Genomic DNA, 25,330 nt, shown 5'->3' on the forward strand with positions numbered 1-25,330 from the left:
TTATGCAGAGTACGTATTTCAAGAAAATTGGTCATTGTCCCAGGATAACACCCACACTAGTCGGCTAACACCCAGGTACCCATTTACTGATGGGTAAACATAGACAACAGGTGTAAAGAAACACGCCTAATGTTTCTGCCCTGGCTGGGAATCGAATATTTACCAAAAATCATATATGGCTAACCTAAGCCATGTACTAAAAATAAGCCACGTTGACTTTATTTTGGGTTATCCTAGGTTCTCTACACATATGCTGTTACGTGTGATAATCTATAGAGAGAAAATAGCTTTTTTGTTTCAGGTTTATGGTGCAGTATGAGTGTACATCACAGTTAGCCCTATGCTACACTCCATTTTCTCTTAACATAAACCACCAAGACAGGGATAGGAGAATGGTATTTGTATACCATATCCTCTTCATACCTCCATCAAACTGCTCGGTATTATGCCAAATATTATTCATTCTGGAGTATTTAACATGTTTTATGTTATTTATATTGTTTCTTATGTCATATTAGATCAATTGTGATAGGCAGATAAGCTGTAGTGTTGATATTAGCATAATAATAAAGCATATTCTCCTGCTTCGTGAGACTGAGCTCATGGCAACCGACAGTGGCTTCAAAGCCACCTTATCTTTAATGGATAATGTAGTGTTGATGCTTTACATAATGAGAAGCATTTCTTTTATTCATTGGAACCATGGCTAGGACTAAAAGTAAACAGGTTAAAACAATAAATGGAGAAAAAGAAATTGGAATGACTTACGAAGCAAGTAGCACCACGAAACAGTACCAGCAGGTTGGTGTGGCGACCCTGGAAATTTGAAATTATTCTAGCCAAAATTGGTGCCAAATAACTGAAGGAACCGAATAACTGATTGCCGGATTTGTGATGGCGGACCTGTACTGAAGTTGATGGTTGTATTGGAGTGTGCATAAATTCTGTAATGGTTCTCTGGGCTGTTTTACCCTGCAGTACATTATACAGTTGACAGTAAGGCATCATCAGTTGGTCTAGACCCCGTTTCAAAGCACTGCTTCTAGATTTGTCAGGGTCCTCTTCAGTGAGAAAGTCTGTAAGGGGAAACCAGTGAAAGAGTTAACCACAGAAGGCCATAACTTTCCCCAGCCTGCATTTAATGTTGATTGGGGCACTTCATTCCATGCACTTCTAGCATAGCTGATAGCATCTGCAATGTTAAATTTATTCCAGAAGCTTGGTACTGCCAAGTTGGAATCAGAGTCCATTGATGTAACTAGTTTTTTCATAACTTTTTTGTGTAGTTACACTTGAATGACTTAATAACTTCCCAATCCAGTGGTTGTATTAAATATGTTGTATTTGGAGGTAAAAATACAACTTTTACATGTGGGGTCACATCCAGCAAAGCTTGTGGATGAGTATGGGAATTATCAAGAATGAAGAGAGCCTTGAATGCAAGGTTCTTGCTGTACAGGTATAACTTGACTTCAGGAATAAAGTGATGCTTAAACCAGTCAATAAATATTTCCTCTGTCATCCATGCTGGCTGGTTTCACCTCCAAATTACTGATAAGGTGTTTTTATCTGCACCTTTCAAAGCATGAGGAGTCTTAGAGCGGTAAATAATCATGGGCTTACACTTGAAATCACCTGATGCATTACCGCAAAAGAACAAGGTGAAGCGGTCCTTTGCTGCCTTGAAGCCCAGTGCACTCTTCTCTTGCTGACTGATATAAGTTCGTGTTGGCATTTTTTTTTTCCAAAAAACACTTGTCTCGTCAGCATTAAACACTTGATGTGGCTCATAGCCACCCTCAGAAATAATTTCCTGCAATTCAGCAGCAAAATTACTTGCTGCTGTATGATCAGCTGAAGCACTTTCACCAGAAAACTTAATATTATGTAACTTATTATGCAACTTAAAGGTGTGGAATCAGCCTGTGCTAAACGCACACTTTTTCAGGCCTTCCTACCTTATCACACGCTGCTTTAAACAACTATAAGGGCTTTTCCCTAATTAAGAGGAAATTAAGTGGTGCACCTTTCTTTGTCTTTTGTTCAATCCACTCAAGCAACAAGTTTTCTGTTTTATTTACTTGTTGAGACCTAAGTGTCATTCTGTTCATCAGATGACATCTTGGGTTATTCATTACACAAGCTCGTATATTCGCCTCGTTCTTTTTAATTGTACGAACCGACGCTTCATTAAGGCCATTAGGCCCTCACTATATCCACCAAACGTGATCTACTCTTAAGCTTGTCTAATATCTCAATTTTCTTTGCAATTCCTAGACTTGAACACTTAAACCTTTTTTTGTCACTTTCAGCAACACTTGTAGGCTTACTGGGTGCCATTATTGCTTGGCAGATTTAACAAATAGCAATGAAATTAAGAAAATATGTATGTAAATAAACACAGCTAGGTTCCCGAGTATCTTCGTCCTGCATGCGTATAAACCAAACTGGAGGCTGGGAGCATGGTGGACGTGGGTAAGGGTGGCAGGGGGATGGCAGTAGGCCTTCCCCATAGACTCAGTGGTATAAACCACCGCGGGCGACCGTGCGCTCAAAATTTTTCCCCTCCTGTGAATTGTGTTAAATTGATCGTACAACATGTTACATAAAAAGTATTGCAATTCTTCAGTCGTGCTATACTCAGATTGTGCCAAATAAACTTGTGCTAAATGACGGTCTGCTGTAAATCCAATTAATCTGTTTCAGACACTCAAAAATATTGACAAAAAATATATTTTTAAAGATTAACTATAGTTTTACGTACACAAAACAATGAGAGCTAAATAAAATCACTGATGAAATGGATAAATGAACATTTAAATCACTTTTACTTTTATTGAAGAGTCTTGTTGGCATATGCAAAACGGTGAGGATCAGAGAGGGAGGCGAATTTATTGTTTGTAGACAGGACAGAATGCTTAAATATGACACTGTTATCAACTCTGCAGCTTATTTATCTGTCACAATTCATCTGTTATAACATATTAAACAATATCGATAACATAGAAACATGATATATACTCTAGAATGAATATCATATGTCATTACGTATGTGGAGTGGTGGTGGTGTTGGGTTTATAAGGGCCACCGACAGCATAAACTGTACATACAGTGGACCCCCGCATAACGATGGCATCGCATAGCGATTTTTCCGCATAACGATTACTTTTATCGCAAAATTTTTGCCCCGCATACCGATTAAAAACCCGCATACCGATTTTCGTCCGAGACGCGTCCAATGTGCCCTCACATGTGCCGGCCGTCCCATTGTTTACCAGCCAGCCTCCGCGGTAACATCCAAGCATACACTCGGAATATTTCGTATTATTACAGTGTTTTCGGTGGTGTTTCTGGAAAATAAGTGACCATGGGCCCCAAGAAAGCTTCTAGTGCCAACCCTGTGGTAAAAAGGGTGAGAATTAGTATGGAAATTAAGAAAGATTTTGAAGGGTTTGGGGCTAACCCTGAGAAGCCTATGCCAGTTGTGGAATCCATTGTGCCTACTTCAAAGATTAAGGAAATGTGTGCAGAGTGGTTTGAACTGCAAACCTTTATAGATGAAAATCACCCTGACACAGCTGTTGCAAGCCGTGCTTGTGACTATTTCAATGACAATGTTATGGCCCATTTTAGGAAAGTCTTGAAGAAACGGGAGGTACAGAGCTCTATGGACAGATTTGTTGTGCGACAGAGGTCCAGTGACTCTGAAGCTGGTCCTAGTGGCATTAAAAGAAGAAGGGAAGTAACCCCAGAAAAGGACTTGCTACCTCAAGTCCTAATGGAAGGGGATTCCCCTTCTAAACAGTAAGAAGATAATGCTCTCCCCTCCTCCCATCCCATCAATCATCACCAGATCTTCAATAAAAGTAAGTGTCATGTAATTGTGCATGCCTTTTTCAGTTTGTGTGTATTAAAATTAACATTTCATGTGGTAAAAAAAAATTTTTTTCATACTTTTGGGCGTCTTGCACGGATTAATTTTATTTCCATTATTTCTTATGGGGAAAATTAATTCGCATAACGATTATTTCGCATAACGATGAGCCCTCTTGCACGGATTAAAATCGTTAACCGGGGGTCCACTGTATAGTGGTGGTGGTGGCGGCAGCAGAGGCCACCACCACTGTTCTCACTGAAACAATGTACGTAATTTATAAATAAGAAATATTTACAATTTATAAATAAATATTTATACTTATTGTACCTTGGAGGAGACACTGGCATTGGTTTAGGGTGGTGGAAGATACACAGGGCTGCATATATTGTCAGTGGCCCTATATACCTCCAACACCATTGGAAGAGTCAGTTTCGTGTCGTCTTTTTCCTATCCCTTAACTGCTTAACTTACTTGCTACACTGTTAATGCTACACTTTATTGCTGCCTGGTGCTATAGCCTTTATTGACTCTTGCTGCTTTAGTATTGTATATATTGTAGAATCACTGAAGAAGGCACATTCTAACCTCTCTCTTCCTCCTTCGCTTTCGTACTTTGCTACTGGTGGATGCATCCAGTACGGCCAATCTCCAAAATAATGGCCGATAACCGGGATAGAATTTCGGCCAAAAAAGCGGGCGAAAACCGAATTGGCCGATAACTGAGGGTCCACTGTAATTTTAACCCTTTGAGGGTTTTGGTCGTACTAGTACGTCTTACGCGTAGGGGTTTTTGTCGTACTAGTACGCATAAATTCTAGCGGCCTCAAATCTCACAGGAAAAGGCTGATAAGCCTAGATGTGAGAGAATGGGTCTGTGTGGTGGGTGTGCACAGTAGGAAAAAAATCTGGGACCCAGTGGTGCATTGTGGGAATGCCATCATAGTACACAATTTCCACCATGCCCTGTGGTAAGAAGTTCCTCACTCCTCGGCGAATTGGGACACTTTTGTTCCCCAGTGACAGTTCTAATACAGATGGAAGTGACAGTGAAGATGAGTTTCAAGGTTCTGGTGAGGTTTTGACCGAAACTAATGACCATAATATGGGTAATAGTGAGGAAAACCCAGACAACCCACAGCCTTCCACCTCTGGTGCTGGGCCATCTTGTTCACGTTCAGTTGTACCAGAATCAAAGAGGAAACTCCTGTTTTCCCAAATCCCAGACTCAGATGTGAGCATTGGTGATGATAGTGATAGTGATTATGAACTACAAGCTCTTCAAACTTGTTCCAAGAATAGAGGAGGAGGAGGAGGCAGAGGAGGAGGAGGCAGAGGAGGAGGAGGCAAGAGGAGGAGGAGGCAAGAGGAGGAGGAGGCAAGAGGAGGAGGAGGCAAGAGGAGGAGGAGGCAAGAGGAGGAGGAGGCAGAGGAGGAGGAAGAAGAAGAGGAGGAGGAGGAGGAGGAGGAGGAAGAAGAGGAGGAGGAGGAAGAAGAAGAAGAATACGTAATGATTACAATAATACATAATAATAATAATACATAATAATAATAATACATAATAATAATAATAGGTAATAATAAATGTTCACCCATGACAGTAACAAGATAAGGGGAGATAACATCTGATAAGTGCTGACGTTTGATGAGGGTAAATGAGGGTAGAGCTGATGCCAAAAGATGAGATAAACATCTCCCTCCCTTTGTTTTTGCTGGTATACTAACATTTCTGTCTGTCTATTTGCCTGTCTATCAAGCTCCCTGTCTATCCGTCTAGCTCTCTGTCTCAGAGAGCCACAAGACTGTGTCATCACTTTTACTCACATCTTCAAGCAGAGTATAGCACTTTGTCTGGGTTTCTTGGGTTATCCTAGGTAATTTATACTATGTATACTTGTATTTATGTGTACCTGTGAGACAGAGATAAAAAGACAGATAGAATGAGGGAGAAAGATAATTAGATAGAATGGAGGAAGGGAAGCAGCATCCGACCCCATTGTTTTGACAGGCGGGAGGGGGGAGTGAGTAATGAGACAATATGTCATTTTGACAGCTGCCGACTCCTGGTAATTTACACTATGGAGGAGAAGGAGAAGGAGGAAGAGTAGGGGGAAGAGGAAGAAGAGGAGGAGGAGGAAGAGGAGGAGGAGGAAGAGGAAGAGTAGGAGGAAGAGGAATAAGAGGAAGAGGAGGAGGAAGAGGAATAGTAGGAGGAAGATTAGGGGGAAGAGGAGGAAGAGGAAGAAGAGGAGGAGGAGGAGGAGGAAGAGTAGGAGGAAGAGGAAGAGTAGGAGGAAGAGGAAGAAGAGGAGGAGGAGGAAGAGGAGGAGGAGGAAGAGGAAGAGTAGGAGGAAGAGGAAGAGGAAGAGTATGAGGAAGAGTAGGGGGAAGAGGAGGAAGAGTAGGGGGAAGAGGAAGAAGAGGAGGAGGAGGGTGGAACACTAGTACACTGGTACTGGTACACTAACATTTCTGTCTGTCTATTTGTCTGTCTGTCAAGCTCCCTGTCTATCCATCTAGCTCTCTGTCTCAGAGAGCCACAAGACTGTGTCATCACTTTTACTCACATCTTCAAGCAGAGTATAGCACTTTGTCTGGATTTCTTGGGTTATCCTAGGTAATTTATACTATGTATACTTGTATTTATGTGTACCTGTGAGACAGAGATAGACAGACAGATAGAAAGAGAGAGACAGATTGAAAGAGATAGAATGAGGGAGAAAGATAAAACACCATTTTGTATGACACCATGTTTCAGAGTTCCACAAGCTGCAGAACTAATAGGAATATGTTCAGTGACTGTATATTGGTATATATATTATAGAACAATAATAATAAACAATGTTTTGTATTGTTTGTTTTTGTAAACAAGTTTTGTAAACAATATATTGATAATTATGTTTGTGTGCTTATTGTGTTGTATACAACGAGTGTATATATGTACATTGTACCTTACTTTGGTCTCATAGGCCACATAAGTTATGTGAAAAAATAAAATAGTGAAAAAAACAACAAACCTTCAAATACAAGTAAACTAAAGTTTACCGGGTGAGCGGCAGTCGCCGCTGTTGCCATACGCGGCTCATTTTCTGCAAACTTCATGCATCCATATCTCTGTAAGTATTGATGGTAAAATTTTTTTGTTTATCCTATAATGTTTAGAAAAAAAAACTCTATTTTTTCATAAGAAAAAATAATTTTTTTTTTTTGAAATTTGGCCGACCCTGAGAACGAGTTTCGGAGAGGGCCTGTTGACCCTCAAAGGGTTAAAATACAGTGGACCCCAGATTTCGTAGTCATTAGATTTCATAATAGTACAGTGGACCCCCGGTTAACGATATTTTTTCACTCCAGAAGTATGTTCAGGTGCCAGTACTGACCGAATTTGTTCCCATAAGGAATATTGTGAAGTAGATTAGTCCATTTCAGACCCCCAAACATACACGTACAAACGCACTTACATAAATACACTTACATAATTGGTCGCATTCGGAGGTGATCGTTATGCAGGGGTCCACTGTATTTGGAATAGTAACGTTTTTTTTCATCAAAATATTGGCTTGGTGATCATGATTTAGCTTGGTAATAGTCATTCGTCCCAAACACGTCCAAGCAGCCCGACACGTCATTTACAGTCAGTGTCATTGTTTATCAACCAGTGAGCACGATCCCACGCTTTCATATGATACATTTTGTAATATTTCATTTGTTTTAGTGCTTGCAACTGCTAAATAAGCCACCATGGGCCAAAAGAAAGCTCCTAGTGCCAGCCCTTTGGTAAAGAAGGCAATAAACACGATAGAATTCAAGAAAGAACACACCAACCAGGGCACTTCCCTACACACCAGCCAGGGTACTTCCCCACACACCAGACAGTGTACTTCCCCACACACACGATTTGATTTGATGGGGACTTGCACATGAGTGAATAGAATTATCAAAGCTTATTGCTTGGGAAGCATTGAAAATTGGTTGGGCAAATACGATTCTGTTAGTGGGATGGTTTGTGAAGGACCTGCCTAGTAAGGGCCAACAGGCCTGCTGCAGTGTTCCTGCTTTCTTATGTTCTTATGTACACCAGCTGAGGAAATTGCTTCAGAGGAGAAAAAAGAGAGAGAGAAGAAGGTGCCTTCTTCAAAGATTAAGGACATTTGTGCAAAGTGGAGTGAGGTGCAAACATTTGTGGAGGAACATCATCCTAACCCTCTCCCCTCATCCCATCCTCCATACACCAACAAGAGTCTTCAATAAAGGTAAGTGTGATATTATTGTTTTATACTTGATTTCTCATTTTTTTCTGTATGTAAATCTATATTTAATCTATTAAAAAAATAATTTTTGTTAATACTTTTGGGTGTCTGGAATGGATTAAATGGACTTACATTATTTTTTATGGGAAAAATGAATTTGTAAATCATCAGATTCAGGTTTAGTCACTCTCTCTGGAATGGATTAACCCCTTTCAGGGTCGACAGGCCCTCTCAGAGACTTGTTCTCAGGGTCGGCCTAATTTAAAAAAAAAAAAAAAAATTTTTCTTATGAAAAGATAGATAATCTTTTCCCGATCATAATGACACCAAAAGTATGAAATTTGATGGAAAACTTAGGGAATTATGCTCTCGCAAAGTTAGCGGTCTCGGCGATGTTTATGCATCGGCGATTTTGCCCAATTTGAGCCCTATTTTCGGCCAATTCCAGTCTACTTATCGACAAAAGTCATAACTATTTCGCTAGAACTCCATTTTTTCTATCGACTGAGTACAAGAAACCACCCATTTACCAATTTCAACTATCCAATACAGTGGTCAGAATTTAGCAATATTGCCAATTTCACACAAATTTCAAAAGATGCCAATTTCCAAATAGGGTCCAGAATAAACAAGAAAGACATTCCTGGCACTAAAATAACATTTTCTCTGTTCATTAGTCACGTCCCCAGGCCCCTCTTACATTCTTTTGCTTTCCACTTTGAATTTTTATTCTCACAAAAAAATAGAAGATTTACTCTCATGCAGACTACTGCATTAGTGTAGAAATGGTATAAATAATATCAGTGCATTTGTGAAAGAATATTAGACTCACCAGTTGACGTGTATTGGATGCATAGCATGATTTGTTTACTTTTGAACTTTGGTAAAAATCGAACATTTCTGCTACTTTGAGCTCAATTTCAAGGTACTTTTCTTTGTAAAACCAGTCAAAATCATCTCAATTTCTGTAATATGTCTTCCATTCTATAAAATAAGACCAGGAAAACTTGAATACAACAATAAATACCATAGGAAAATACAGTGCAAAGTCGCTGTTTTAATCCAAAAACACGGTTAAAGTTTTTTTTTTTCTCATTACGCACTGTGCTGCAGGATTTTTTTTATACCATGCACACTGACCACATTGACCCATTCTTTCATATGTAGGCCTACCAGCTTTCTCTCGCTAGATTTGAGGGCACTAGAATTTAGGCGTACTAGTACGTCAAAAACCCTGGTGCGTAAGCCATACTAGTATGGCCGAAACCCTGAAAGGATTAATTACGATAACCGGGGGTCCACTATACATGTATAGCAAAAAAAAAAAAAAAAAATACAGTATACATAATATAGTACCATGCACATAATTTACAGATATAATGAACAATGAAATTAATAGAGTCAAAAGTACAGCAGAAAAACTGTGTTTACCTTTATTAGTGGATAAATGATATTTTTTTGCCATGAATATACATGTATAGAGGTGACGTGGAATATCTTTAATTCAGTTCAAAAATAACAAAAAAAGGCACAATACTGTGACTGGAACGATACACAAATAACCCGCACATAGAAGAGAGGAGCTTACGACGACGTTTCGGTCCGACTTGGACCATTTACAAAGTCACACCGTGTGACTTTGTAAATAATTCAGTTCAAGTTTCTTGCTAACAGTTATACAGCCTCTCCTCACTTCAACGACGGAGTTACGTTCCTAAGACCACGTTGGTAAACGAATTTGTTGCTAAGTGAGGAGCATACTATAATGGTAGTGGGTTTGTGTCAACTATCTTTGATATTGCTTTAATGTCACCTTTGCATCATTTATAACATTTCTGGTATATTTTTAAATGTTTATACAGTAGTGTACTGTATATTGTAATAAACAAAATAGAGAAAATCAGCTCTAATATACTGCATACTGTTCAGAGAGCCCGTCATAAGTCTGAGGCGTCTGTAAACGAGTACGTCGCTAAGGGAGGAGAGGCTGTATTCTAATGCTTCCTTGTAACACCAATACATTCTTAAGAGGCCATAATTAATCACAGTGTGCTTTATATTCTACTGTAATGAAGTAAAAATAAACACTAAATCCAGGGAAAAATGAAAAGTGAATGATAATTCTTTACTTCTGAATGCACAGGCAATAATAAATTTAATCACCCCATACCAGCCACTGCAGAGTTAAAAAATAGTTCTGCACCCAGCAGATTTTTGTCTGTTTCCAAAAATCTGTTAAATGGAGGTTCTTTAAATTGAAATTCAACTGTACTACAGTGGTACCCTGAGTTTCGAACTTATTTCATTCCAGAAAGCTGTTCAAGTGCCAATACTAAACAAATTTGTTCCCAAAAGGAATACAATAGGGCCCCCCTTTATGGCGTTTCGCTTTACGGCTTTCCGCTACGGTCACTTCAAATTATGACCAAAACTCTATACGGCTCCCCCTCCTGACTTTCTAATACGGTCACTGTACTCACCTATTTGTACTCACCTATTTGTGGTTGCAGGGGTCGAGTCATAGCTCCTGGCCCCGCCTCTTCGCTGATTGCTACTAGGTCCTCTCTCTCCCTGCTCCATGAGCTTTATCATACCTCGCCTTAAAACTATGTATGGTTCCCGCCTCCACTACGTCACTTTCTAGGCTATTCCATGGCCTGACTACTCTATGACTGAGAAATACTTCCTAACATCCCTTTGATTCATCTGAGCCTTCAACTTCCAATTGTGACCTCGTGTCTGTGTCCCATCTCTGGAACATCCCATCTTTGTCCAACTTGTCTATTCCGCGCAGTATTTTATATGTCGTTACCATGTCTCCCCTGACCCTCCTGGCCTCCAGTGTCGTCAGGCCGATTTCCCTCAACCTTTCTTTGTAGGATAATCCCCTTAGCTCTAGGACTAGTCTTGTTGCAAACCTTTGCACTTTCTCTAATTTTTTGACGTGCTTGACTAGGTGTGGATTCCAAACTGGTGCTGCATACTCCAGTATGGGCCTGACGTAAATGGTATACAGAGTCTTGAACGAATCCTTACTGAGGTATCGGAACGCTATCCGTAGGTTTGCCAGACGCCTGTATGCTGCAGCAGTTATCTGATTGATGTGCACCTCAGGAGATATGCTCGGTGTTATACTCAACCCCAGATCTTTTTCCTTGAGTGAGGTTTGGAGTCTTTGGCCATCTAAACTATATTGTGTCTGCAGTCTTCTTTGCCCTTCCCGAATCTTCATGACTTTGCATTTGGCAGGGTTAAACTCAAGGAGCCAGTTGCTGGACTAGGCTTGTAGCCTGTCCAGGTCTCTTTGTAGTCCTGCCTGATCCTCATCCGATTTGATTTTTCTCATTAACTTCACATCATCTGCAAACAAGGACACTTCTGAGTCTATCCCTTCCGTTATGTCATTCACTTATACCAAGAACAGCACAGGTCCTAGGACTGACCCCTGTGGAACCCCGCTTGTCACAGGCGCCCACTCTGACACCTCGTCATGTACCATGACTCGTTGTTGCCTCCCTGTCAGGTATTCTCTGATCCATTGCAGTGCCTTTCCTGTTATGTGTGCCTGTTCCTCTAGCTTTTGCAGTAACCTCTTGTGAGGAACTGTGTCGAAGGCCTTCTTGCAGTCCATCCAGTCGATCCATCCCTCTCTCTCGTCTTGCTTCTGTCACCTTGTCATAAAACTCCAGTAGGTTTGTGACACAGGATTTTCCTTCCCTGAAACCGTGCTGGTTGTCAATTATACACTTGTTTCTTTCCAGGTGCTCCACCACTCCTCCTGATGATCTTCTTCATGACTTTGCATACTATACACGTTAGTGATACAGGTCTGTAGTTTAGTGCCTCATGTCTGTCTACCTTTTTAAAAATTGGGACTACATTTGCCATCTTCCATACCTCAGGGAGTTGCCCAGTTTCAGTTGATGTATTGAAGATCTTTGTTAATGGCACACACAGTATCTCTGCTCCCTCTTTAAAGACCCACGGAGAGATGTTGTCTGGTCCCACCGCCATTGAGGTGTCAAGTTCGCATAGCAGCTTCTTCACCTCCTCCTTGGTTATATGTACCTCATCCAGCACTTCCTGGTGTACCCCCATGTTCTGATTTCCTGGAGTCCTACTGGTTTCCACTGTAAATACTTCTTTAAATCTCATGTTGAGCTCCTGACATACCTCTTGGTCATTTCTTGTGAAGTCCCCATCACCCTTCCTCAGTCTGATTACCTGGTCCTTGACTGTTGTTTTCCTCCTGATGTGGCTATACAACAGCTTTGGGTCAGACTTGACTTTCGATGCTATGTCATTTTCATATTGTCGCTGAGCCTCCCTTTTTATCTGTGCATATTCGTTTCTGGCTCTTTGGCTAATCTCTTTATTTTCCTGAGTTCTCTATCTTCTATACCTTTTCCATTCTCTAGTACATCTAGTTTTTGCCTCCCTACACCTTTGGGTGAACCAAGGACTCATTCTGTTCTTCTCATTATTTCTGTTTCCCTTGGGAACAAACCTCTCCTCTGCCTCCTTGCATTTTGTTGCCACATAATCCATCATTTCTTGTACTGGTTTTCCTGTCAGTTCCCTCTCCCACTGAATGTCTTGCAGGAAGTTCCTCATGCCTGAGTAGTTCCCCCTTTTGTAGTTTGGTTTTTCCCACCCTATTCCTGCTACTCTCTCCACTTGGAGCTCAACTATGTAGTCGAAGCACAGAACCACATGATCACTAGCTCCCAGGGGCCTTTCATACATGATATCCTCGATGTCCGAACTGCTCAAGGTGAATACAGTACAAGGTCCAGTCTTGCTGGTTCATCCTCTCCTCTCTCTCTGGTAGTGTCTCTTAACATGTTGATGCGTGAGGTTTTCCAGTAGCACATCCATCATCTTGGCTCTCCATGTTTCGGACCCCCATGGGGCTCCAGGTTTTTCCAGTCAATCTCCTTGTGGTTGAAATCACCCATAACTAGTAACTTTGCTCCCCCCATGTGTGTTCTCCTGGCCGCCTCGGCTAGTGTGTCGGCCATTGCTCTGTTGCTCTCATCGTATTCTTATCTTGGCCTCCTGCAGTTCTGTGGTGGGTTGTACATTACTACAATTATCACCTTATGTCCCTCAGACTGGATTGTTCCTACTAAGTAGTCCCTTTTGCCTGTTCTATGCATTCCTTCCATTTTCTCAAAACCCCACTGGTTTTTAATGAGCAGTGCAACTCCTCCTCCCCCTCTCCTCCCTCTGTCTTTCCTGAGGATTTGATATCCGGATGGAAAGATTGAATCTGTTATTATTCTGGTGAGTTTTGTTTCTGTGAGTGCTATTATGTCTGGGATGTCTCCTTGATTCTTTCATGCCACTCCTCATACTTATTTGTTATTCCATCTGCATTTGTATACCACACCTTCAACTTCTTTTCTAAGACTGTGGTCTGGGAGGTATATTGGGGTTGGGGAAGTGGAAGACCTGATAAGGAACTATGGGTGGTTGCTGTGGGGGTGGAGTTTGTAATGCAGTGGGTGGGGGATTGGATATGGCATGGGTGTTTTGGTTTAGAGTGTTTGGTTGCACTGGGGTTGACCTGGTTGGGGGCTTCTATAGGAAGTTGGGAGGGGGGCTGTATTTGATCTTCTTCCTGGGTCTGGGATCTCCTGTCTGTCTCCTCCATCCCCTCTCTTTCCTCCTTTTGCCTTTGTACCATCTCTCTCAGTTTCTGCCTTTCTTCTTGTGCTCTGTCGCGGTCGAGATACACCTTCCTGTATGCCGGCATGTCCCTTAATCGTGCTTTCTCCTGCAAGATCCTGTTCCGAGTCGATTCTGCCTTGAAGGTCACTTGCACTGGCCAGGTTCTTTTTTTTGCAAACCCCCCTATTCTCCGAAAATTTTCCAGCTGGGTCATGTCGTCTTCTCCTATTGCTTTTATGATGCTTTCAATTGCTTTTTTTTCCCCTTGTTTTCTTGCTTCATATGTTTCCCCTTCAGCTTCCTGGAGCCCATACACAAAGACTAGCCTCTCCCTTTCATTCTCCCACTGCATATCCTTGTGTATCCACTCATTCAATTTAATTTCCTCCATTGCAGCTTTCCTTTCTTCAGTTTCACTAGCTAATGTACTTGGGCTCAGTGGCCTGTCATTTTCTTTTCTTGGCTTTCCCTGGGCTCTGCTGTGGTCTGTTAGGGCCTCCACATATAGCTTAGTTCTTTCATTTACTACAGTCTCCTCTGATAGAGCTTCTACATGCAGTTTTGCTCCTTCTTTCAATACAGTCCCCTTATTTGTGACTGAGGTAGCAGTCTCTGATGTCAGTCCCAAAATGTTCTTTAGTTCTTTAGGCTGTTTCAGATTTTTCAGTTCCTCTTCTAAACTCTGTATCATAGCCTCTGCTGCTTTGACTTGCACCTCCTACTTCCTGCTTTCCATATCTATCCTATCCTCCATTCTCATGCTAAGTTCTTCTAGTTTCTTTTCCCATTCATGTTCCCTTTTTATGAGCTCTGCTGCCCAATCTTCCTTTGCAGATTCCTCCTCCTGTCCCTTGGTTTTCCTTCCTGCTCTCTGGCAACCCATTTTTGCTTTATTTTGATTGCCTCAGAGTGGGAAACCTATGTAATTCTGTGTGTTAGGTTAGTAGTGTGTTTGTCAGAGTGGGGGGGGGGAGGTAGAGGAGGAACTGTGGCTATGTGGGAGAGGGGTGGGGAGGGGGATTTAGGGGGGAATATGGGGAGTGGGAAGGAGGGAGAAGCAAATGGGTGAATGGGAGAGGGAGAGGAGGGAGGAGGGAGTGGTGGGGAGGGGGAGGGGGAAAGAGGGAGGGGTGGGATCAGGGGAAGGAGTGAGAGGTTGGTGGGGGAGGGGGGAGTGTATGTGTGAGTCTGTATATGTGTGTGTGTGTGTGTGTGTGTGTGTGTGCATGTGTGTGTGTGTGTGAGTGTGTGTGTGTGTGTGTGTGTGTGTGTGTGTGTGTGTGTGTGTGTGTGTGTGTGTGTGTGTGTATGTGTGTATGTATATGTGGGTATGTATGTATGTGTGTACTCACCTAATTGTGGTTGCAGGGGTCGAGACTCAGCTCCTGGCCCTGCCGTGTGTATGTATGTGTGTATGTATATGTGTGTATGTGTGTGTATGTGTGTGCATGTGTGTGTGTGTATGTGTGTGTGTGTGTGTGTGTGTGTGTGTGTGTGTGTGTGTGTGTGTGTGTGTGTGTGTGTGTGTGTCTGTGTGTGTGTGTGTCTGTGTGTATTTGTGTGTATGTGTGTGTGTGTGTGTGCATGTGTGTGTGTGTGTGCATGTGTGTGTGCGTGTGTGTGTGTGCGTGTGTGTGTGGGTGTGTGTGTGCGTGTGTGAGTGTGTGTGTGTGTGTGTGTGTGTGTGTGTGTGTGTGTGTGTGTGGAATTATGTGTGGGTTTATTATGTGTCTGAAAAGTAGGTGAAATGTGCGTTGGAGTGTAATGTGGAGTCTCAGTGGTCGCTTGTGACCACAACCTCTTGTGACCTGACCCTCACCCTCCTGGGACTTGACCTGCACCTACTTACAATGTTGCCCTTTATGCTTGTCCTGCCACCTAGCTTATAGTAACTTACTCGCCTTGTTCAATGGATTACCAATTGCTATTCCTTATTGAATACTTGAGTGCCTATTCTTTATCGTGCTATGAGATTGGACCATTCACAATCAGCTTGGCGGTTAATTGGAACCTGAAACCCCACACCCATTAACCACTAATAGGTGAATACAGTACTTGCAATGCAGCTGTAGCAACCTGTAGATTGTCCAGCTCAATGTGACGTCCTGGCGTAGATCCACCTCAATTTCTTCTCATCATATAATGTACCCTATTCACTGTATTTCTCTCACTGGTTACACGATTGTTTCACTTTATTATCTTTCTTGGGTGACACGTGGCAATGTCGCCTTACCACCCACACTAGCCTGCCCGCTCTGACTGCGCCACCACGTTTTACTTTCTAGATCACTTACAAAATTGCAGCTTTCCCTACACTTATGTGGCTCAGGCAGATTATAAATCGCTTCAAGGAATTGTTCACTACCCAAGCACACTTAGCTACCCTTCAGATCACTTGGGTAGCCCTCGAAAACACTTATATTCGCAGAGCACGGAAGGTGTGACTCTTGCACGCACTGACGCGTGTGTGTCCCACCCAGTTTGTTTACATTCTATGTGAGATCCGTAAGCACTAAGTCTCTCCATTATGTTTGGAAACTCCAAAATTTCAAGTGTTTTTAAATGTGATTTCATACTTTATATATACCCTGATAATTATACTTATGTATACCTGTACCTAAATAAACTTACTGTGCTGGTGTGCAGGTACATATTAACCCTTTCAGGGTCCAAGGCCAAAATCTGAATTGGTGCCCCAGTGTCCAAGAATTTTCTTATGAAATGGTAGAGAATCTTTTTGTGAAGGTAATAAAACAAAAAGTATGAAATTTGATGGAAAATTGGCGAAATTATGCTCTCGCGAATTTTGATGTGTCACCGATATTTACGAATCAGCGATTTTGCCGACTTTGACTCCCATTTTAGGCCAATTACATTATTCCAGCCGACCAAATTCTTAGCTATTTCACTAGTATTACTTCTATTCTATCGATTGAGCACAAGAAATCGCCAAGTCAACTGTTTCAACTACAAAATAAAGTGATCGGAAATTGTTAATTTGGCCAATTTAACACAAAGTTCAAAATATTCCAATTTCAAAATAGGGTCCAGAATAAACAATGTAGGTATTCCTGGCACTAAACTAACATTCTCTCTGTTCATTAGTTACATTTTGAGGCTTTACAAATAAATTCCATTTTGATTTTTTATTCACATAATGAATTTTTATTCACGCCAAAAAACAGAAGATTTACTGTTATGCAATATTGTAATAATTGTGTAAATATCATCACCACATTTGTGAGTGTATATTAGATCCACCAGCTGGCGTGTATTAGACATGTGAGGTCATTTGTTTACTCTTGAGTATTGGCAAAAATTTAACATTTCCTCTACTTTGAGCTCAGTTTCACACCATTTCCAGTGTTAATACCAATCAAAATCATCTCTATTTCTGTAATATGTCTTCCATTCTATCAAATGAGACCAAGAAATCACAAATACATCTATAAAAAACATATGAAAAAACACTGCAAAGTTGCTGTTTTAATCGAAAATCATGGTCTCAGTTTTTTTCTCTCATTATACACAGTGTGCTGCAGGATTTGTTTTATGTGGTGCACACATACCACATAGATGTGTTCTCTCATATCTAGGCCCAAATTTACCACTCACAGTTTATCAGAGTGAGCTGAGCTCATGGCGTAAATCTACGGTTTGGACCCTGAACGTAAAGCCGTAGATCTACGGGACGGACCCTGAAAGGGTTAAAATCAGTAAGAGTGTCTTATGTCTCAAGACACCATATTAGTAATAATGATAATAATAATAATCACCGAGTCTCATTAAATGTCGTATATTACGTTTATCTACACATTTTTATTAATCCATGATATTTTTTCAAAATTATATAATAAACATGATACATAACATATAAAGATGATAAATACACTCCACAGTAGAATAAATGAACATAAATACGAGGTGTGGGAGCCAGACGCCTTGTACGAGTGACACCATATTAGTATTATTAATAATAATCACTGGCTCATTAAATGTTGTATATTATATTAATATACACATTTTCATTAATCCATCTATGATATTTTTTTCAAATTATATAATAAACACGATACATAACATATAAAGATGATAAATACACTACACAGTAGAATAAATAAACATAAATACGAGATGTGGGAGCCAGACTTGTACGAGTGACAGCAAGAATAACATTTTCTACTGGGGGTAACTGTAGAAAAGTATTCCTTTCGTTTGTAAGTAAGTTTATTCAGGTATACACAAATACAGTTATATAGATTATCATACATAGCAGCATATGTATAGAGAACCTTGGATAACCCAAAAAAGTCAGACAGAGTGACTTATTTCCATTGCCTTCACTCAGAGCGTCATTTCTTCTAAAAATGGTGTTACTTGAAAATGGGAGTGTTCTTCTTTATTTATTCTACCGTATCAATGTAGAGACAACTTGTACACAATGTAACTTGTACACAAACCAGACATGTACACTTTGTTTGTTTACAAAACTTGCGTTCGCCTGGTTTGTTTACATAACTCTGTGCATGTCCTCCCTCATGTACTCATTCTCTCTCTCTCTCATTTATTCGTTTTATCTCGTTTATTCACCTCTGACCCTACATTAAGACTACACATATTTTAAGGTACGTAATGAGTGAACTGTATATGCATTTTATTGCTCTGGGATGCTTAAATGTTATAGAATATTATGTGTGGGTGGGTTGGCCTGGCTGGCTACCATACACACCACACTTGATTTCTTACAATAAATACTACTTGTCTCACCACAGATTAAGACTACAAATATTTTAAGGTAAGTAATGAGTGTACTATATGTGTATTTTACTTTTTTATTATTTTTTAATGCCTAGTTCTATTGCTAACTTAATATATGTTAGTGTAAATTTGTTAGCTAGTATTTATATGCATTTATAAGTGGAAAAAAGGGGTGTTCCACTTTACGACGCGTTCCGCTTTATGGCAGTAGCCTGGAACCTAACCTGCCATATAATTGGGGCCGTCCCGTAATGTAAATTAGGTTAGTCCATTGCAGACCCCCAAAAATACACATACAAAAGCACCTACAATAATAAACTTACATAATTGTTCGAGTTGGGAGCAGTACAAAACTCGGGGTACCACTGTATTTGTAATATCTATCTATCTATCTATCTCTCTCTCTCTCTCTCTCTCTCTCTCTCTCTCTCTCACTCTCTCACTCTCTCTCTCTCACTCTCTCACTCTCTCTCTCTCACTCCACCTCTCTCTCTGTCTCTCTCTCTGTTTCTCCCTCTCTCTCTCTCTCTCTCTCTCTCTCTCTCTCTCTCTCTCTCTCTCTCCTCTCTCACCTCTCTCACTCCTCTCTCACTCTCTCACTCTCTCTCACTCCACTCTCCTCACTCTCTCTCTCTCTCTCACTCTCTCTCTCTCTCACTCTCTCCACTCTCTCACTCACTCTCTCTCTCCCACTCTCTCGCTCTCTCACTCTCTCCCTCTCTCTCACTCCTCTCTCTCTCACTCTCTCTCTCTCTCTCTCTCTCTCTCTCTCTCTCTCTCTCTCTCTCTCTCTCTCTCTCTCTCTCTCTCTCTCTCTCTCTCTTTTTTTTTTTTTTTACACAGGGTTTGACAAGGTTAAGGATCCTAGCTTTATTGACAAGCTATTTACAGGTTAAGGATTCCTAACTTTATTGGCAAGCTAAGAGGCTGTTACCTACATCAGCTCATTTGAAAGCATTTTATTGTTATGAGACATACAAGTAGGGAACAGGATGAAGTTGGAGCCATCTGTGGGCCAGCATTTTCATTTGATCAACTGACTTTATCTGTTTACATTATTCTGCTGTCAGAATGTGTTCCATACTCGAGTCATCCTGGGTATGTATGATCTCAGATGGATGATGTTCTGGAGAAGGGTACAGCCAGAGTGAAGTTGCTGCTTTCTGCCCGTCTTGTGGCATAAAAGCTTGTTTCGCTGTCCTCGAAGTGGATCCAAGTGTGGTATTTTGACAATATTGGCCTTGTACATAACAGTAAGGCCACCCACATCCCTCCTATGTTGAAGGCTCTGCTGAAATGACAGATCTATCCAGGATGGGTCCAGGCGAGAGATGAGGCGTCTTGCTCTGTTCTCTACTCTGCCAAGCAGTGCAGATGAGGAGGGGGGCAGGCAAACCAAGAAAGTGGAGCATACTCAAGGTGTGAGCGTACTTGTGCCTCATACAGGATCATGCAACCCCTACTGTCAAGCAGATGCGAGATACGGCGAAGTGCTGTAAGCTTCCTGGCTGCCTTGTTTGCAAGATTTACAACATGGTTCTTCATGGTTAGTTTGGAGTCAAATTTCACCCCAAGGATATCAACTTCTTCTCCAGGTGCCAACACCCCCCCATTCATCCTTACTACTGCACCAGCATTATCATCATGGTGCCTAGAGACGATCATCATATGCATTTTCTCACGTGCAAATGTTACTTACCATCTATTTCTAAGCTGATATAGCTCTCAGCTGGTATTGATGTAGCTTAGAGCAGCTGGCATTTCTTCTCTGATAAGTGAATGTCAGTGTACAGTCGTTTCTATGCATGTGATTCTGGGATGAGATGAAGAAGGTCGGTTGAAGTAGACATTCCATAAAACACTTGCACGCCTTTGTGAACACTCTGCCCCAATAGGATGTCTTGCTGATTCCATTTCATTGAGAACTGGCATTTAGAGATCTAACATGAAGGTAATCACTGCGGAGACATAGCAGAGCCTCTGCACCCCAGTGCTTGAAGTTTTGTTAAGAGGCCCTGGTGCCACACCCGTCAAAAGTGCCAGTTAATAAACTACAGTGCTACCACACAGCTGACTTTGAATTCATCCATTGACTGGTGCCACTTAGTGGAGAGGTTTAACAACAGATCAGCAGCAGTGTAACCTTTCCTGAAGCCATATTGACAATCACAAAGTATGAGTGCAGGAAAAATCAGCCATTTCCATTTGAGATTATTGTCTCAAGGATCTTACCAGTCTCTCTCTCTCTCTCTTTCTTTACAGGGTTTGGATACACATGATCCCTAGCCTTTATTGGACAAGCTATTTACAGGTTATGATTCCAATTTATTGGCAGCTAAGAGCTGTTACCCATCAGCTCACTTGAGCATTTTCATTGTTATGAGACATACAAGAAACAGGATGAAGTTGAGCTATCTGTAAGCCAGCATTTTCATTTGATCAACTGACTATCTCGTTGACATTATTATGCTGTATTTAATGTACCTATACTCCTAGGTCATCCGGTGTATGTATGGATCTCAGATGGAGTGATGTTCTGGCATGGGTACAGCCAGAGTGAAGCTGCTGCTTTCTCTCGCCCGCCTGTATATAAAGCTTGTCACGTCCTCATGATCCGCGTGGTATTGACAATATTGGCCTTGTACATACAGCAAGGGCCACCCACATCCTCCTATGTTGAAGGCTCGCTGAATGACAGACTATCCAGGATGGGTCCAGGCGCAGAGATGAGACGCTCTTGCTCTGTTCTACTCCGTCAAGCAGTCAGAGATGAGAGGATAGTATAAACCAAGAAAGTGGAGCACACTAAGGTGTGAGCGCATTTCTGTGCTCACAGATTGATCTTGCAACCCCTACTGTCAAGCTTAATGCAGATACGCTGAGGCGCACTCTCTCTCTCTCATATGCATGCACGCGCATGTGCCCGAGTGCCCTAGAGAATGGATGAAGTACAGTAGGCAAAGGAGACAGGAAAATATGGGGATTAGTCAAAGAGCCAGAAACAAGTACAGGTCTCCCTCAACATTCACGTTTTCCACTTTCGCAGGCTTTGAACATTCATGAATTCCCGGCCGCCCAATCATATTTAACCCTTTCAGGGTTTCCAATGTACTAGTACGCGTAAATTCTAGTGTTCTCTAAATCTACGCAGAGAAAAAGTTGGTGGCCTAAGTATATGAGCAAATGGGTCTGTGTGGTCAGCACAGTATAAAAATCCTGCAGCACACAGTGCAATGAGAGAAAAAACCTCATCATAGCTTTTTGCTGAAAACAGCAGCTTTACACTACATTTCTCAGAGAGATTTATGTTGCACTTTTGGTTTTCTTTGGTTTCACTTTAGAACAGACATATTACAGAAATTGAGATGATTTTGATTGGTTTCACAATGAAAGTGCTTTGAAATTGGCTCAAAGTAACAGAAAATGTTCGATTTTTTGCTTAAGTTCAAAAGTGTAGCAAACATATCACGCTATCTAATACACATCAAACTGGTGAGTTCATATTCTTTCATGTGCTGGATATTTTATACCATTTCACACCAATGCAGTACTAGTCTGCATAACAGTAAATCTTCTATTTTAAACAGTGAGAATAAAATCAAAGTAGAAAATAAAAATATGGAGGCGCCTGGGGATGTGGGATTAATGAACAAAGAAAAAGCTATTTTAGTGCCAGGAATGTCTGTCTTGTTTATTCTGGAATGGCAACTTGAAATTTGTTTGAAATTATAAAATTGCCAATTTCTTAATTCACTATTGGAGCAGTTGAAATTGGTAAATGGTAGTCTTGTACTCATTCGATAGAAAAATGGAGTTCAGCCAAATAGTTATGATTTTGTCAACTGGCACACTGAATTAATAAAATAGCGCATGGTAAATCAACATGCGAAACGCTGCCAAGACTGCTAACTTTATATACCTAAGTCGAACAGATTTCATAATTTTTGGGGTCATTGAGATCGAAAATATTCTCTATCATTCGTGAAGAAAATAATTGTTTTCAAAAATTTCAATCTCTGAGAACAAGTTTAGAGGAGGGCCTACGACTGGAAAGGGTTAACCCCTTGACTGTTTCGGTTGTATGTATTTATTTATTTATTTATTTTATGTCTTTGCAAACAGTACATTGAGATTTTGTATTTACAATAGTTGGTTGCAATGCAAAGAGAGCCTCTATTATGCCTAGGCATTATGGGCAACTTAACATTATTGTCTTACAAATTCACTTTAATACTAAGAGTATATCATAGTTGAAGGCAGGAAAATCGTTTCCAGAAGCTGTACAGTGAGAATATTAATTATAGTTCAGAATCAAATTTAAACATGGAATGATATATTTATATTCAAAAATGCTTTTTGTGAAAACAACATTCAATTATATCTCGTCAACAATGTGATTATACTTCAGTTATGATGTGAGTGAGGCAGAGTGGCACTGAGTATTTAGCATTTAGTCTAGGTGATAAAGTGGTTTCTTGAGAAGAGTCTTAAATTGATTTTCAGACTGGGTTATTACTTTTAATATCTTCTGGTAATGAATTATATTTAGAAGTCTCTTTATATGAGCTACACAGGATGTGATATCGAGTATCAAAAGAGATCTGTGTCTTGAAGTTGTAGCTGCACCAGTTTAGGTTATAGAGAAGTTTGAGTGTGGCGATAGTTGCATGCATTGTTCTGTGCATGTAGTAGGCACAATATATATGGATGTTCATAATGGTGATGATCTCACTCTGAAATTATGACAAAGCATGGAGGAATTACATTATCTTACTGCCTTTGTTACACAGTGATTTAGAGATTGATGTTGTTGATCCTCATACAAATTCCATATGTAAAGATATGTATGAGTGAATGGTAATATACACATTGATTGTGTAATATAATTTATCTTTGATAGTATGTCAATAGTCTTGAGATTTTCTGGTGATTGTTAAAAGTCTAGAACTCATACTGCTGACACACCATAATTTCAGAGTTTTAAGATCATGACCATTTAGCACTATAGCACTGATCATTTGCATTGAGTCATAAACTGAATGAAATAGGTTTTATCAGTGCTCTATATAAGTTTGTTAGTCATCATCCAGGCAGATATTTTCTTGTAATCGCACTGACTGCAGCTAGTATGACTGTATTTGGGTGGCAAGTTGACACATACAGTGCCATCCTGCAAATAATATGGGTTTACATGTGATTTATCTGGTAGATCATTGATGATGAAAGAGGAGTGGTCCATGATCGCTCTTGTGGAAACTTCTAATGTACTGGCTAGTACAGAGTTTGCATCATTTGCTACACTTACAGTTCTGTTACTGCTGCATGACTTGGCAGTTGAGGGAGCAGCTCCTGATACCATAGTGCATTAATTTGGAGTACAGTTCATCGTCGACTGTATCGAAGCAGTAAATCAAAGAAAATGCCCATGGGACTTCTTTCTTTTCAAGTGCGGTATATATTACCCAGTACATGATAGCATCATTTGTGCTTATTATTCTGAATCAACCGCTGACAAGGGTTTCATTATGTTGTGTGAAACGAGGTAGAATAGATCCATCTATGAATTAATTCTTCAAAGATTTTAGAGAGAAAAAAGCGTTAGATATTGGTCTATAGTTGTTCAGGTCAGCTTGGTCACCTTTTATGATCGGAGGACCCGCTATTTTGAGGATTGTTGGGAAGGTAGATGATTCAATGGATTGGTTAAAGAGCATTACAATAATTGGTGGTACACTTCTGAGAAGTTTAGAAAGTAAAAGCAGGCAAGTTGTCTGATGTCCCCATTCTCTTTAAGGGTGTTGATGATGAGCAGAATCTCCAGTGGGGCTGGTTGGAGCCAGGAACACGATTGGGTAGGGAACTTATAAGGTAGTCTGATGGACGTGTGTTTGTGCTCATTTTGTTTGCTAGATTTTTCCTATGGTGGAGAAGAAAACATTAAGTCTGTTTGCTGCTCTCAAGGAGGAGTAGGGCTCATCTGATTTTGTTAGTTTGATTGCTTTGTTTTGGATACAACTTTTTAATTCCAAGAATTTCAGATATATTTTCCAGGTTTTTTTTCATATATCACCTTGATGTTGCGAGTAATCTATTTTCATAATACAATTTTTTTGACCTTCTTATCAGGCTGGTAAATGATGACGAGTAACTTTTTGACTGTTCTCCAGTTATTTGACCCATTCTATACTGTTTTTCATATTTGTGCTTTGTGTTAATGGATTTGAGGATGCTTGGTGTTAATAGATGTGTTTATTTATTTATTTCCAATTTGTGCACACATACAGAGGTACAAAAAAAAATACAGATAAGAGCAGTATGCCAAAGCCACTTATACTATGCATAGCATTACGGGCTGGCTTAAAATTAACTTAAGATTAACTAAGCAATGATTATTATTATTATAATCAAAAGAAGCGCCTACAATATGACTATACAGCGCTGCTACTACAATGATGAAATCAGTGATAAAACAATAATGTGAAACAGATAACTATAAAGCACAAGTGAGTATTACAAAGACAGGTCATATGTGGTTGCATTCAGTTAGTAGTGACTTGTTAGGTAGTGTATTTAAAAATAATAAAGTTAGATTGGGTTTTTAGGTTTAATATTTATGTGATATAATTGTGAGAAACATTTAAGATATACAATTTATAATGTTCAGTTATTCAGTATTTATTTGGTTTTTGGGGTGAGTAATCTTTGAGAAGAGACTTGGAATTTATAAACAGGTTGCTTCTTTTTATATTTACAGGTAATAATCCCAGATTTTAGG

The 25,330-nt window shown here is 40.4% G+C and overlaps 1 protein-coding gene across 7 annotated transcripts in view; it reads left to right on the forward strand.

Annotated features, from left to right (window-relative positions):
- Window positions 1–25,330, forward strand: part of LOC128686346 (glutathione S-transferase C-terminal domain-containing protein homolog) — a 70,813-nt gene that overhangs the window by 22,335 nt on the left and 23,148 nt on the right. The window lies entirely within an intron of this gene.

The sequence above is a fragment of the Cherax quadricarinatus genome, chromosome 17 (assembly GCF_038502225.1).
Source record: "Cherax quadricarinatus isolate ZL_2023a chromosome 17, ASM3850222v1, whole genome shotgun sequence".
NCBI classification, from domain to species: Eukaryota; Metazoa; Arthropoda; class Malacostraca; order Decapoda; family Parastacidae; genus Cherax; species Cherax quadricarinatus.